At 50.8% G+C, this 15,289-nt stretch overlaps 1 protein-coding gene across 2 annotated transcripts in view; it reads left to right on the forward strand.

Moving 5' to 3' along the window:
• Nucleotides 1-3,280: 3,280 nt before the first annotated feature.
• The window catches only part of SLC39A13 (solute carrier family 39 member 13), a 28,160-nt gene continuing 16,151 nt past the window's right edge, over nucleotides 3,281-15,289 (forward strand). Inside the window, exons 1-2 of one of the 2 annotated variants that reach the window (XM_019551861.1) lie at nucleotides 3,300-3,377; nucleotides 14,938-14,989. The gene's annotated coding sequence lies outside the window, so the exon portion shown is untranslated. Of the gene's footprint in view, nucleotides 3,378-14,937; nucleotides 14,990-15,289 lie in introns of both variants that reach the window. The other variant, XM_019551860.1, reaches the window with a different exon arrangement.

Raw genomic sequence — 15,289 nt, forward strand, 5'->3', positions numbered from 1 at the left:
CCTTGGTGAGCCAGGGGGCTTTTGGACACTCTTGCCCTCCTTGCTTCTTGTTGGGATGGACACCCCTTAGGCCCTGAGTATCATTTCCTTAAGGAACAACCACTCGTCCTGGACACTGAGTTCCCCTGCCCTCAAGGACCCCAGCGCCTCTCCCACTAGTCTCCTCAACTTGTTGAAGCTGGCCCTCCTAAAGTCTAGGGCTACCATCTTGCTGCAGGCTCTTGACACCCTGCACTGGATGGTGAATTCCAGCAAGTGATGATTGCTGTCGCCCAGGTGGTCAAGAACCTGGAGGCCCCTTACCAGGTCGTTGCCTGTGGCCAGGACCAAGTCCAACAGGGCATTTCATCTGGTAACACCGGGCACCTCCTGAATTAAGTGGAAGTCCTGTATCTCAGCCAGGAACCTCCTGGAACGGTCCGCCCTGGCTGACTGTTCCTCCCAGCAGATGTCCAGGTAATTAAAATCACCCATGGCAACTACATCCCTTGCCTTAAGTGCCTCTGCAAGCTGGCCTGAAAATTCCTGGTCCAGCTCCTCCCCTTGGATGGGGGGTCTGTAGTAGACCCACACCATCAAACCTTTCCTGCCTGCTTCTCAGCACAGGCAGCCACAAGTAAGCGGGTGGAGAGCAATAAGTGGGAATCTGAGGTGAGGGGCAGGGGGAAGCAGTGGGCCTGGTCTCGGTCAGTTGGGGTGTGGGGTAAGTGTGGTATTTACACTAAGGTGTAGCCTGGAATGGCTGCACCTTAGTGTAACATGAGGTGGGTAACAGATCAGAGATAATCCTGCCCTGAACTGGCGTAATTTTGACCTGCATAACAAGCATTTAAAACCAGTTTTGGATGTTAATGTGTGTACAGTCCAGGGGTTAATAGCTCCAGGAACCACCCAAAATTATCTTTCAACAGTGACGACACGTAGGGGGTGCATGTACACCTCCTGAGTGTGCCAGTCCACCCCCTGACAGGCCGTGCTCCCCGCTCAGGCAACAGGCGGATGGGGAGCAGTTGGGAGCACTGGTGCCCTCCCTGTGAGTGCCAGCTGGGGAGTGGGAGTGCCACAGCCACTTTCAAGAGCGCTGCAGCTGCTTCCTGGCTGTTCAGTGTGATCGGCTGCAGGGGGACCCTCCTCCCAGTTGGCGCAATTGCGTGCGGGGAACCCCCCCAGTCGCTGACTGGTTTCTGGGGTGGCACATGTCCTCCCCTAAGGCAACACCAGTCGCCCATGCCTTGTAACAAGGCCCTTAGGAGATTAGAGTTGGATGGGGTAAATGCCAGTTAGGATTTGTGATGTCTTAGGAACCATGCCTTTCTGAAAATTAGGGCAGGATGTGTGGGGAAGAGGCAGGGGTTTGGTGTGCATATTCTAGGGAAAACGCGAGGAGGTAACATAAATGTAAGAGAGGAATTACCACATTTGGGAAGCTTCCTGATTGCTTCAGCTTTTGAGGGAGAAATGAGGCCCTCTAGTGGCCTCATTTTCTGCAGTGCGCCTGGGGGATGCAGCTTGTCTCTGAAAGTCATGCCAGGAGAGGGCTAATTTTTATGGAGAGTTGATGCAGCAATAGTAATGTATCTGAGCTTTTCATAAGGTTCCTCAAGATACCCAAGCAAGGGGACTGGGGTACCTACAAAACTCACAAATTGCTAGTCTTTGGAAGATGAACCTTGAGGTTTGTGATCACTATCACAGCATGTCACTAACAGGGAGGTCGGCCAGAAGTCTCCATTGTGTTAGCTGGTGCACACACACGGAAGGGACAGATATTGCCCCAACGGCTCACAGCCTAATTGGACATGGCTTCCAGACATGCAAGAGGCACACCTGAGTGCCTGGACTGGAAGTCCTCCTCCCTAACTTGTGTGACCCGAGCAGCAACCCACTGAATAAGTGGATTTATGGCAGTGGTTTACCTCCTCCTGGAGGAGCCAGGCAGGGGCAAGCCTGAGCCCACCCTTACCTCCTCACACCCTGGGGTGGCCCCATATCCCTGGTTGAGAATCACTGACACCTGATACCTTCAGGGAAGAAGCCTGATGGGGCTTGGTCTCTGCCTAATCTGCTGTCAGAGAGCAACTTTGTCACAAATGGACTTTGAAACCCAGGGGAACATGACCATCCTTGACTTCCCCTGTGCAAGTTTCTTTTCTACCTGGGAGAACTTTTAGAATCTTTGAATTCTCCTCTGCCTGACAAAGGGTGCTTGGGCCCGAAAACTTGTTCGTGCTCACAAAAGCATGCATCTGTTTCAGGTACCTTGTGCCCCCTGAGGTGTGCCCCGCCCTGCCTTCCACCCAGCTCACTAAGAGCAGGTTGTGCTTGTTAGAAATATTATTAGAAACGCATAATGAATAGAGTGTTGTTAGAACTGCACAGTTTGCATCTCGTACCTGATAAGCAGAAACACCACCAAGGACATTCCCCCCACTCTTGGCCAATTTACTATCTTTTTCTTATACTAAATCACTCTCTTTTCTTCTTCCCCTGACAATTCACATGCAGATTACAGAAGCTGGAATCCAACTGACTGTGTCCTTGAAAGGGGGGGGGATTTCAACTCTTGGTGATCTAGAGAGCTTTCTGAGTGTGCATAATTAGCTGATGCATATATGCCTATCCGCCCCGCACACTTAAGTAGTTAATTATACTGCACATGCGACGGATGACGTGACGTAATCACATGTATGTTTGTATGAACCAGAAATGAGTTGTAAGAGTTCCTGTTTCTGCACACGTGCCCAGGAGGAAAAAGATAAAAGCCAGCTAAGAGTTTTCCTCGGCGGCAGAGTAATCTGAGATTTTCTGTCTCTGCTCTGACCCTATTTGCAAATACACCTTTTGTTCTGCTAATAGTGTGTGTCTGAGAGTTCTTCGCCTCCCGAGAAACGAACCGCAACATTTTTGCAACATGCTTATGGCTGAGCAGAGAATTCAAGGGCAAGCATAAGCCGGCTCTGGCCTGTCCTGGCTCTGGCCTGAGACACCCAAAAGCCGGCTCCGAGCCCACTCCCGACCACAACGTTTTGCGCCTGCACAAAGATGCCAACCCCACCCTGCGCTCGGGGTGCGAGCGTTCCTTCTTGTATCTCGCCGCCCGCCGGCCGGAAGTGCGCGCTGCTTCGCCAGTCCCCCATAGGGCAGCGGCAGGAAGTGTCCGTCGCCTCAGGGCACCCCGGTGCCTGGACACCGGAAGTGTGCGCAGCGGGGATTCGCTCGACGGGGCAGTAACTTGGTTCCGGGGGAGGGAGGGAGCAGGGATGGGACAGACGTGGCCGCGGCTGGGAGGCGGGGCTGGGAGGCCGGGCGGGCGGGGAGTCCCGTGCGGAGCCGCGGCTGGATGGCAGGGGCAGCCTGGAGCTCGCGGGCCGCGCTCGGTAACTGCGCCCGGGCCGGTGGGAGGCTGCGTGCGGGGCTTCAACTCGCGGCCAGTGAGTGCCGCGGGTCGCCGGGCGGGGAAGAGCCGCTCCCACCTCCGCGCCCCGGTCCCGTACCTCGGAGTGGGGTGCCGCGCCGCACGGCAGCCCCGGAAAGCCGGGCAGGGGCCCCTCGGGGCAGGTGTCCCTCCGCCGCTGACGTGCCCCGCTTTCCGCCGGCTGCTGGCAGCGCGGGGGCCCCTTCCAGGGACGTGCCCTGCGGGGGGCTGCGCCTAGGGGCAAGGGCAAGGACAAGGGCTGCCGGCCGGGAGAGGCTGCCCTGGCCTCGCCCCGGCTGGGGAGACACGTGCCGTGATGGGGCACGGGCTGAGGAAAGCCCTCTGCCCTGTGTGAGGAGAGGGGGTAGCCTCGCCCCAGATGTGGGCCCTGTGTTTTCCTAAGTGTTTTAGAAAGGCTTCTCCATATGGTGCTGGAGTGCTTGCTAAGGGGGGCCAGGGAAAAGCTCCCCTGGCTGACGGCTGGGTTGGGTGGGAGATAAACCCTAGCTAGCTCCAAAGAGTGAAGCTGGCTGCTGGGCGCAGGACGATCCCTGGTGTGTCATTTGATTGGAATCAGAGAAAATGAGGGTTGGAAGGAGGGACCTCAGGAAGTCCTCTAAGTTCTCACCCTTTTTTGTACCAGGACCCATTTGTAAACACTGCTGGCCAGTCCCGACCCGGTGCCCCTCACTCCTGACCCACTGCCCCAGGCCCCAGCCCTTCAGCGTTTAGGGTAGGGGAGGAACCAAGCAGCCCCTTGCAAGCTGGAACTCTGCCAACCAGCAAGGGAAAAGCCACAGTTAGCCACATTTTTCTCCTTTAAAAGCAAAACCATTTTTAAAGTTTGTTGGTCCATTTTTAAAGTTTGTCAGCTATCCTTTCATATATGCTTGCAACCCACTTTTGGGTCATGACCCATGGAGTTGAGAAATGCTGTTCTAGTCCAACCCCCTGCTCAAAGCAGGACTGTCCCCAACTAGATCATCCCAGCCAAAGCTTTGTCTAGTTGGGTCTTAAAAACCTCCAAGGATGGAGCTTCTACCATGTCTCTGTGTAACCTGTCCCAGTGCTTTAGTACCCTCCTAGTGAGAGGGTTTCTGCAGGTGGCTTCTCTTTGCCGTGGTCGTGGAAAGAGATGAGAACTCGTGTTTGTGAGCTCTTTGTTCAGTGCTGTTGTATCTTGTGTTCTCATCCCTGCTGCTCAGCCCAGGGGTGTGCAGGTTTGGTCGGAGATACCTTAGTGTGTGCCTGGCTGAGCGACGTGACTATTCTGCATAAAAGAGATTCCTCAGAGATTTCTGGGAGGGGCTGAGTCCTGTAGGGAGCTTTGGGTTTCTTAAAGATGGCATATTATTGAGAGATGAAAGGGAGCATGTATGGACAGCTACTGAGCAATTGAAAATCCTCTGTGCCTTGGCAGAAGTCAGGGTTTTCACAGGAATGCTGAGCTTACTGCAGGGCTGGTGAAATGAGGCTTTGGGAGAATTTACTGGCTGCCGTTTCTATTTCCTCTCTAATGAAGTAACTTATGCTGCGTTCAGTTGCTCCTTCAAAGACAGGCCATGAGTGTCCAGGAAAAAAGGCTAAAAGTTTTTCCGAAGACATATTTAAAATGTCAGTGTGTTGGAACAAGGGCTATGCTGAAGAAAGGATAAATGCTATGTGGTCTGAAAGGACATCGCTACTGGCCGAGAGGGGGAGGAGCAGGAGCAGAGGCAGTTCCCTGCTGCGCACCCAGCACTTAAGATTTGTTTGAAGGGCTGAGTTGGATTTTCCAGGTGGCTGAAGCAGCTGGCAGAAGGAAGTTTATTTCAGCTGCAGCAGGGACGTGACAGTTTTAGGAGATTATTTTGTCTGTACTCAATTTTGTTTCAGCTTCTTTCTCTCTTGCAGTTGATTTGTATCTTGGGGCAAACCTATGTTTCCAGATCCATTTGACTTTTTCTCAGGGACCAGCTGCTACGCTCTGTGTGTGTGTGTGTGTGTGTGTGTGTGTGTAAATTATTTTCATGGCTTTCAATTCAAAGCCAGTCTCTTTCCTTCCACTTCTCCCCCTCAACCCCCAAGTATGTAAGTCAGTGTTTCTCAGTCCTTTTTTTGGATTCGAGTCACCCCTCACTGTACTCAAGGCATAACTTTTGTGAATTCAGTGACATCCATTTTCAAAAAGTGATTCAGATTACAGTCTTTACTTCCTTGCAGAGGGGCCTGGCAGTGGGGATGGAGGATCATCCAGGGAGGGATAAGCCTCAGCCTGTACTTACCTGCTAGTTGATCTGCTTATCTCCTCACATCTCATGGCACCCCTCAAAAGATCTGGTGGCCCTCTGGTTATAAATCACTGGTGTAAGTGGTAGCCTTTCAGACTAACTTTATCTTTTGCTGTGGTGGCATCTGGTGGTCCTGTGCTGGGAAAATTTCAACCATTTACCGCAGAGCTGTGATCGAAGGAGTTAAGCAGACCCAAGGCTCTTCCATCTTGGATAGGAGATAAATTTTCTTTAAAAAAATGTTGTGTCCCAGGACGAATCAGCCAAATCGATTCCAAATCCACTGGAATCATTCAAAAACCATATGGGGCCCTGCTACTGGCAAGCATTCTCCGCCCCTCCCTGGGGCTTCAGATACTCCGAAATCCTTTGGCAGGCATCCTACGTGCAGGCCCAATTCCAGAGGCTTGGGGTTCAGATGCTCCCGAGTTTCGCTTGCCCTCAGCTGTATGGCTGCAGGAGCAAGCTGGAGAGGAGTCTTCCATTTCCATAAAGTCAGGGTGTAGCTGAGATCCTCCTACTGGAAGCTGGCCAGTGGGAAGTTAGCTATGAGGTTCTCGTAGGGAGTCCTGTCTGCAAGCAGACAAGGGTGCAACCCTCCATTACACGGTTTCATTTTAATTGCATTACCTCTGTCACGGTATTACCCCATGACACTTTGGTGGTTTTCTCCTTATTACTGCACCATTGGAACTCATAGATCCTCTCTACATACTTATCTGTCTCCAATCCCTGTAGTACTTGAGGGCCCAAGATAGGGATACATGACTAAAGTCAGGGGTAGAAGACAAGCCTCTAGTTTCAATGCCAACATGATGCTCCTGCCTGTACCCTCCTATGAGCTTTCCTCTGGAGGCTCTGTCCTGGCTGTCCACTTTCTTTATCTTAGTAGCCTATTTGAAGTGGTTATGTAATCTGGTTTATCCAGTGGGTAGCAAGCATTAGGGACACCAGAGACATTAAATGTTGGAGCTGCTGGGGCTTTAAGCCATAATAATGATTTAGAAAAGTAGAGACAATATGGAGCAGGAGCAGGAATCTCCACCACGGAGCAGAGGGACTCATAGGACTATGAAGAGACATAGGCTGGGATACACTCTGAGCAACTGAATGAGAGCGAAGGTAGACACCAGTGAATTGTTCAGGCTGTGTTGTGTTACTTATAGCTGTCTGTCAGCTTCCTAATGGGCCCCAGGGAAGGCTCTAGGGGTGCTACCAGACAAGAGCCATAGCTGCTTGTTTCTCAGCTGGGAGGATGTTTAACTGTATTCTCTGGTCTGAGTAACAAGAACAGACCAAAACCTCAGACAGTCAGGTACCATGAAGGGCATGAAGGAATCTGGTTTTACTGATAAAATGGAATTGCTTTTACTGACTGTTAAGCATTGCCTCTTTTCTGGAGGAGCAATTCTAGTTTCGCTACTACCCTCCCTTGACTTCCTGCAGGAGCAAACCCTGGCAAGAGACTTGTGCGCAGAGATGCGCTCTGTGTTGTGAGCCTTTGATACGTGCTTATTTTTCTGTTACATCCCTGTCTTTACCCAGGATTTCTTTGTAGACTCAGTAAAATGTCAGGTGACCAGTTTGTGTGCCTTTTAGTCTCCAACAGATGTAGATTTTTCAGCTCCAGATGGGGAGGATGAACAGGTGTGAAGACCCTGAACTTCCAGGATACATCCAGACGAGCGGACATGTGCATCTTGCAGCATCTCAAAGCCTTTTGAGACACTGCAAGAGACATGTGCAGAAATAAAAAAATGTTCACCATGCTGCAAATTTGCAGCATGAAAGCAAAATTAGACCCCAGATACAAGGGGGCAAAAAATACCCTGGGCAAAAAAAGTGGGGCAGGGCATGGTTCAGGACCATGCCCTGAGGCAACCGGAGGTGTGGGTCCTCCGCAGAGATGCTGTGGTAGCCACCCAGAGTATCTCTATGGCTGGCCCTTGCCCCAGTGCTGGAGCACGCTGCCCCCCCCCGATCACTGCCCAGCCCCAGCCCCAGCCTGCTCCCCAAGGATCCCCATTGCTGCCCTGCCCGGCCTCATCTCCTGCCTGCCCCCTGAGCTCCCACCCAATCGCTGCCTCACCTGGCCCTAGCCTCCCAGCAATTAAAAAAAAAAAAAGGTCCGCACTCACTGGCAGTAGCAGCTGCCATCAGGGTCACTGGGGCCTCCCTCCCTGCGCGTGTGCGCGCGCACACGCACACACACAGACAGACAGTATGGTGCAGCAGGTGGCCCCAGCTGCCTGGCATCTGCACTGCCAGTGGCCCATCACGCAGGTGTGGCTGAGGTCAGCAGGGTGCTGTGTGGCTTCACACGCTGTCAGGCAGCTGGGGCCGCTCAGGCTGAGCGGTGCTGGGCCCAGGTGACAGCCGCAATGGCCTCAGCTGCCCAACAGTGTGTGGAGCCACATGGCACCCTGCCGACCCTGGCTGCATCCATGTGATGGGCCAGTGGTAGTGCAGGTGCCAGGCAGCTGGGGCTGGTCCCTGCTGCTTTGCTGCTGCCCTGTGCTCTGCGGTGGGGCTTTGCCAGGAGGCCAATGACCTATACGGCCACTACTACTGCCAGTGAGTACGGGGCTGCTGCTTCTTTTTTTTTTTTTTTAATTGCTGGGAGGCTGGGGCCAGGTGGGCCAGCCATCAAGGGGAGGGGCTGCAGGAACCAGTGGGGGATGAGGCCAGGTGGGGCAGCAATCCAGAGGGCTGGGGGAGCAAGGGTGGGTGGGGCACTTGGGCCCTCCAGGAGGTGGTAGCCCCCACAGCAGCCATGTGGCCCCTGTTAAGGGGGCTGTAGCCACTGTTGGGTGGCAGCCCATGAGCTGTGCTGGGGGTCTGTGTCCTGTGGGGGACAGGGGACCTACCTCTCCTGAGCAGCCCCTCCCTCCCCAAATCTCCCCACGATCCACCCACGTCTACCCACACACCCCTTGGTCCCCCACATTCCCCCCAGCACACACCCTGTGTGTCCAGTTGCCAGACAGGATGAGACCTGCTGACAGGAGGTGTGGCTGTAGGGGCAGCTGTCCCCACATCCTGATTAGTGCAGGGGTCTGGGAGCTCTAAGTGCTATATGGTAAGAAAACCAAAGGCAAGCATTAAAACATAGGTATTTAGAATTCATTTTATTGTCATGATAGAGACACTGGTAGGCTTCCAGATTGCCTTAATACTGTAGATATATCAATAAAACATTGCCCAACTGATTGCTGTCTCTCGCGCGCTCTCTCTGTATAGTGGTCTTTTGTTTTAATTGTGGAGGAACATGGATTTTGGGATATTTTACAGAGTGACTTTGGGATTTTTTTATCAGGGATTTTTCAGTTTTCAAATAGGAAATACCAGAATTCCTGCTAGGAAGTTAAGTGGCAGGACCCAGGCAAAGGAGTCCACTCAGAGCTGGCACCTTGGACCCAGCTGGAGGTGGCTGACCTCCTGGCCAATTGGGGCCAGGAAGACATGCTTTGACAGTTCAAACCAGGCCACAACATTGGGAACATCTTCTGGGTGATAGCTGCCCAGATGGCCGGGTAGGGGCACAGATGGCAGTAGTGCTTCACAAAGGCCAACACTGTAGCCACAGCCTGCTGGCAGCTGGCCCAGGAGGGGCAGATGCCTCTACTGGCTGTGCTGTCCCCATCTGGGTCTGGCAGGTGCACAGCAGGTCACAGCCAGGCAGCAGCCCCCACTGCCAGACTGCTGCAGTGGGAAGAGGATACAGGGACCTCTCAGGGCTGCTTCAGCAGTCCAGCTGGCACAAGGGGTAATATCCCCAGGTATCAATTGGCCGGGCCTTAGAAGCTCCTGTCTATTTGTAACATTCAAATACCTTGGGCCCTAAGGCTCACCTGGCTAACTAGTAGCCCCTATTGTATGAGGGCTAATGGGTGAATGCTACAACAAAATACTTGGGACGACAAAGGCAAAAAACAGGACAGGAGTGATGTGAGGGTGGAAGGGTCAAAATGTGAAATCAAGTGCTCAGGGCTACTTGCTCTCAGGAGCTTCTGAGGTTGGGGACCAAGCAGAGCCCCCTGGGCTGCACCCATTGGTCCTCAAAGGCATCCAAGGAGGTGGTGGATACTACTCACTGGTGCTCTGCCTGGAAATGTGAATGGACAAATGAGAGGAAAGTGGCCCCACAGTCTCCGGGCACCTTCCTGGTCAGAGCCTCCTTTCTGGTCAAGTACAGGCCCATTTGGCCAGGGCCAGGTGGAGGTTGACCAGGAAGTCCCGGGACTTGGTGGGGTCGCAGATGGGGTGACTGAAAACAAAAAGGTGGGGGATAAAATTCAACCAGAACTTCAGGAGGAGGTTCTGGAGGTGAGGATGGAGGGGCTGTAGCCTTGCGCACTCGAAGGTCATGTGCGCCAGGGTCTCCCTCTGCCCACAGAAGGGACAGGAGACCAGGGTTTCTGTGAAGCTCACCACATACACGCCCACGGTGACACCACCAGCTGAGGTCCCCAGTGGCTCATAGGATGAGGGTAGAGTACAGACTCAGCCACTGGGATGCCCCAGCCATGCCCTCACTGAGCAGGTCCTGCCACTTGGTGTCTGGGCAGGACATGAGGGCAGCATGATGGATCGTGTGGCACGCAAGTGTGTAGAGGTGGTGGTGATGGATGATAGAAAAGCAAACTGGTCTGGTGTCCTCCATTGGGCTTGGAGCGGGAAATGCCGCGAGGCTGAGCAAGGTGCTGGCCCCACCCCAGAAGCTCCTGAAAGTGAGTAGCTCTGAGCTACTTGCCTGGGCAGCTTTTTGTACTGATGGAGCCAGGACAGGGCAGCTTTTTACACTGCCTGTGCTGGCCCCAGGCTCTAGGTCCCCCTGACTGCAGATCCGGGAGAACCTGGGCAGTTTTATTTTGCCCCAAGTGGCACAACTTGCACCACACCAAAGTGCATGCCTCGGCACATGAGCCAGGGCGTTTTGCTTCAGCGCAAATTTGCATTGCTTCTACTTGAGCTGCTGCAAGTGCACGTTCCTGGATGTATGGACGCACCCCCTGAGGTCATCTCTGGAGGCAGTTTCTCTTTCAGCCTGATTGATCCTTCACTTGGCTTGACTCTGACTGTTATGTTATGTGCCTACCCATAGTACTGCTTCCCAGTAGAAGCGGGGATGGGAATCATTGGTGCCTCTTCCAGCATCCATCATGTCTCGACTGCAAAGACAACACCGGTTCTAGTGAAAGTAATTCTGTTATCTTCACTTAGCTTGGCCTCCTCCTGTTCTGTAGCAATGTAGCCTGCCCAGAATTCTGCCTCTGGGGACCCGCCTAAGCTAGCTGCTCTTCCAACATGGGAAGCTGTTGTAGGTCACTTCTAAGCTCCCATCCTGTCATTACAGCCAGATTTTCCATGAGGCACACTCTGGGGTTGCAGAGGGTGCTGAATTGTCTGGCATTTTTTAACAGAAAGTACTGTGAATGCAGATTCCAGGCAGCCTGCTCACTGGATGGAAGGTTGTCTCTGGTGCACAGTTTATTGCTGAAGGGATCCCTTATTTCTCTGTGCCGGTGTTGGTTTAATACATGCAAAGCCTTCAGATCAGGTGTGAACACAGAATGGGAGCAGTGGCAAACACTTCCAGAACTCTCATTTGGAGGAGGAGGAGGCTTTTTCTCTTTCTGTTTTACTGTAGCAGGGCAGTAGCTGAGAGTCCTCAGCCCTATGAAGAAAGCCAGATGGCCTGGAAGTGTCCCAGATGCATTTCACTGACAAAGATTTTGCATCCTCAGGGCTGGAGTGAGGGCTACATTGTCTTTTTCTGAGAGTCTATCACTAGCAGCCAGAGCCTCTGCCAGCCCCCTGTCCACTTGGGCAACCAAGAACCTGCTGCCCTTTGCACATGCTACAGCACTAGAGTGGAATATGTCCCCTTGTTACCTCACCTTCTCTCTCCCATCCCTTACACTTTAGACTTATAAGGTGTCTATACACATGCTCTGGGTGGGAGTGGAGGAGAGTTTTAATGAGAGTGGCTCCTGGACAGCCACTTTCATTAAAACACTGCTGTGTCACATGTGTTCAGTATCCTGCATTTCAAAATGGCAGCGGGGGCATTTTAAGTAAAGCTTGTCTGACAGGTTTTAATTAAAGCACCCTTGTCACCATTTTGACATGTGGGATGCTGAATATATGTCCTGCTGGAGCATTCTAATTGGAATGCTCTGCTCCAATACGTTCTAATTAGAACACATCAGAGCACATGTATAGGCACCCATAGTGCCCAGCTAGGAGGTCCTTTTGCAGGCACTGGATGAAGGATGGATGTCAGTTAAGATCTGAGTGAATCTGTTCAAAATCTGCGCTCTGGTAGGATTCTGCTGAGCAGAGGGAGGACCATGCCGGTTTTCTGAGAAATGTCAGAAAAGGGCTAGAAGGGACCCTTGCAATAAAGTAGGATCAAGTTTATCTAGACCAGTGGTTCTCAACCTTTTTTGTACCAGGACCCATTCATAAACATCGATGGCCAGTCTTAGCCCAGTACCCCCCACTCCCAGCCCCTCCCTGAGGACCCAGCCCCCCAGTGTGTGGGGCGGGGGGGCCAAGCAGCACTTCGCAGGCTGGAACTGTGCTGGAACTGGAACTTATGTTCTTGCGACCCATTTTTGGGTCACGACCCATGGGTTGAGAGAAGCTGATCTGGACCATCCTTGATAGTGGACTGTGTGACCTGGGGTAAGCACCTTCACTGGAGCTTTCTACAACATCCCTTAGGCTGCCTGTTTCATTGTTTTACCATCTTTACTGTCAGAAAGCTTTTCCTAATATCCAATGTAAACCTTTCCTACTGCAAATTAAACGGATTTCTTCTCCTGTCACCATTTCCCTGGTAACTATAAAGAACAACTGGTCCCTGCTACTCCCCTTGTAACAATCCCATGGGTATTGGAAATTTGTTTTCATGGTCCCCTTCAGTCTCCTCTTTTCTAGAATAAATACATCTAGTTCCTTCAGTCTTCTCTCAAAAGCCATCCTGACATCTTGTTCATCTCTGTACTACCTCCACTTTGTCTAAAACATTTTAAAATAGTGTTGCAGAATTGGGTAGAGCCTAGTTTAGCCTGTGATCCATAGTCTCCTTCAGATCCTCTTTTTCCCTGTATTCTTGTTCCTACCCATTTGTATTTGTGTCGCACTTTGCACGTGTCTTTATTGAATTTCATCTTGTTCATTTTGGACCATTCCCTCCAACTTGGATGATCATTTGGAATTCTGAGTCTGTGTTCCTGCATGTTTATTTCATAGATTTCATAGACATTAGGGCTGGAAAGAACCTCAAAGATCAACAAGTCCAGCCCCCTGCCCCAGCGGCAGGAAGTCAACTAGGGTCAAAGGACCCCAGCAAGATAAGCATAACACCTCTCAGCTCGGTGTTGTCTGCAGATTTTATAAGTGTACTCTCTATTGCACCTTCCAAGGAACTAATGAAAATACTGTAATGGAAGTGGGCTGAAAACAGACCCATGCTTCACTGCACTGGAAATGTCCTCCCACTTTTGCAGTGACCCATTTATAGTTGCTCTTTGAGTGATTTCTCAGCTAGTTGTGAGCACGGCTTACAGTGATGACATCTAGGCCTTTCTTTTCCTAGTTTGTTTCTGAGAGTGTTATTTGAGACAGTGTTAGAAGCCACATTAAAGTGAAGATATATTCCATGCACTGTGTCTGCCTTATCCACTAGGCCAGTGAGCCTGCGAAAGGAGGAAATTACCATATTTACTTGATTCTCAGATGAGGATTTTTTCCCATTTAACATGGGGACAAAAAACCCTACTCTTGAAAGCAAATACAAGGGGTGGCGGGGGGATGGGGGAGCAAGCAGCTGTTACCACATACATAGGCTTAGGTTCTGGCTCCAACCTTGGGCTGGAGGTGCAGCTTCTGCTTGCCTCCCCTGCCTCTGCCCCTTTTCTTCCCTCCTCCCTATCCCCCCATGCTTACCCTTAACTGACAGACTCTGTTCCTGCTCTAGCCTGGGGTATGGAGCACCGGCAGTGGTGCTGGATTCATATAGGTACTACAGGGTTAGGCTGGGGCTATGCTCTGTGCCCCAGACTGGAACATGGATATAGCCTGCCAGTGCTGGAGCAAGGGTAAGTGGCAGGGAGAAAGGGGGAAGAGAGGGGGTGTACAGATGGCAGGGGCAGGCAGCAGGGGCAAGCTGCTTTCCTTTCCTACCATCTGTCCCCTTACTGCCTACCCTCTTACCACTGCTTTCCCTACTGCAGTGCGGGTGGGGATGAATTTAAGACAGTTCTCCAATAATTATATTATGTGTATGGAAATTATAGCAAATGTATAAGTCTTCTATGTATAATTATTGGGAAGTGGTCTTAAATTCAGGTAAATATGGCAGATTGGTTTGATGCAATGTGCTCCTTACACATCCATGTTGGCTGTTATTTTATTATTTTCTAAATATTTACAAATTGATTTAGATAACAATGAGTTGCTCCAGAATCCTTCTGGGTGTTGGCACTGGATCCTTCCGGCTGAAAAGGGACAACTGGTTTGCCCTAGGGCTAATGGTCCCAAAATAGGCCAAGGGACAGTTGTTTACATGCAGCTTGAATGGCAGTTAACTCAAATTAGTCCCAGTTGTCCCAAGGAAAAAATGTTATCTTGGTACTTCACAGGTACAATAAGATCCCAGAATGAAGGGCTTTGCGTGGGTGTAGGGGAGAGAATCAGTTTAGCTTCTTTTTTCTTTGTTGAAAAATAGGTGCTATGCTTGGCTTTCTCTGATCCTCTGGGACTTTATCTTTGCCCCACAAATTCTTGAGCGTGGTCACCAGTTGTTCAGAGTTTACTTTGCCTGTTCCTTCAGTAGTCTAAAATGAATGTCAGTCGGCAACACCTCCTAGAAATAGGTCCATCTCATCTAAGTGTACTTTAGCCTATTCTTCCCCTGTTCTCCTATCTCCTCATTAAAATTAATCTCTCTAAGTATCTGGTCACTGTTAAATTTTATGAAAACTGAAGCCAAAAGTCATGGAACCCTCTAGTAGTTTCTGCATCATCAGTTATCTGGTCTCTCTTTTTTTTTTTTTTTTTCGCTTTCTCTGGTTTTCCTCTTATTTCTAATATGTTTATAGACCCTTCTCTTGTTGCTTCTTGTGTCTCGTGTCAAATTAAACTCACTTTGTGCCTTAGCCTACATGGATCCCTATGTTCTTGTTGTGCTTATCCCAATCATATTTGTTTCCAATTTTTTATATTATCTGATTGATTTTTCAGGTCCTGGAAGGGCTCTGAAAATCTGTCCTTGGTACAATAAGAGGCCCATCTGGTTTGTCACTGTGCTTCTGATTTTCCTTTTGTATTAGGATAGTTTTCCCTTTTGCATGTAATAGTTTCAGTAAGTGCCAGGTCTCCTGCACTCCTCAGACTACCTTCCTAAGAAATGACCTCTGCAGTTCCCTGAATTTGTTGAAGTTTGCTTTTGTGAAGCCTTATTCTGCTACTCTCACGCCTTTCTTTCATTACAATAATGGACTCTATCGTTTCTTTATTACTTTTACCCATATTTCTTTCTGCCTTCAAATTCTAAATTAAGTTTTCCATATTAGTCAGAACTAAATCTAAAATA

The sequence above is a fragment of the Crocodylus porosus genome, unplaced genomic scaffold, assembly GCF_001723895.1.
Source record: "Crocodylus porosus isolate Cpor-Errol unplaced genomic scaffold, CroPor_comp1, whole genome shotgun sequence".
Taxonomy (NCBI): Eukaryota; Metazoa; Chordata; order Crocodylia; family Crocodylidae; genus Crocodylus; species Crocodylus porosus.